The sequence below is a fragment of the Bison bison genome, unplaced genomic scaffold (genome assembly GCF_000754665.1).
Source record: "Bison bison bison isolate TAMUID 2011002044 unplaced genomic scaffold, Bison_UMD1.0 scf7180017864072, whole genome shotgun sequence".
In the NCBI taxonomy this organism is placed as follows: domain Eukaryota; kingdom Metazoa; phylum Chordata; class Mammalia; order Artiodactyla; family Bovidae; genus Bison; species Bison bison.
In genome coordinates this window covers 12,397,103-12,397,479 of record NW_011494644.1, presented here as the reverse complement: position 1 = coordinate 12,397,479, position 377 = coordinate 12,397,103, and positions in this window count along the sequence as shown.

Below are 377 nucleotides of genomic sequence, written 5' to 3'. Positions count from 1 at the left end.
TGGTGTTTTTCCTTCTGGCTTACTTCACTCTGTATAATAGGCTCCAAAGTTTCATCCACCTCATTAGAACTGATTCAAATGAATTCTTTTTAATGGCTGAGTAATACTCCATTGTGTATATGTACCACAGCTTTCTTATCCATTCATCTGCTGATGGACATCTAGGTTGCTTCCATGTCCTGGCTATTATAAACAGTGCTGCGATGAACATTGGGGTACACGTGTCTCTTCATGTGCTTTTGTGACACTTCCCACCTAACGGCCTGAGCAAACTGACAGCAACACTGCCCAACCCCAGTTGTTACCCTAGGGCTTCTCCACACTGTGTAGAAGCCAGGTGTTTGCCCACCTGACTTGAGCTCAAGAAGAACCCCAGG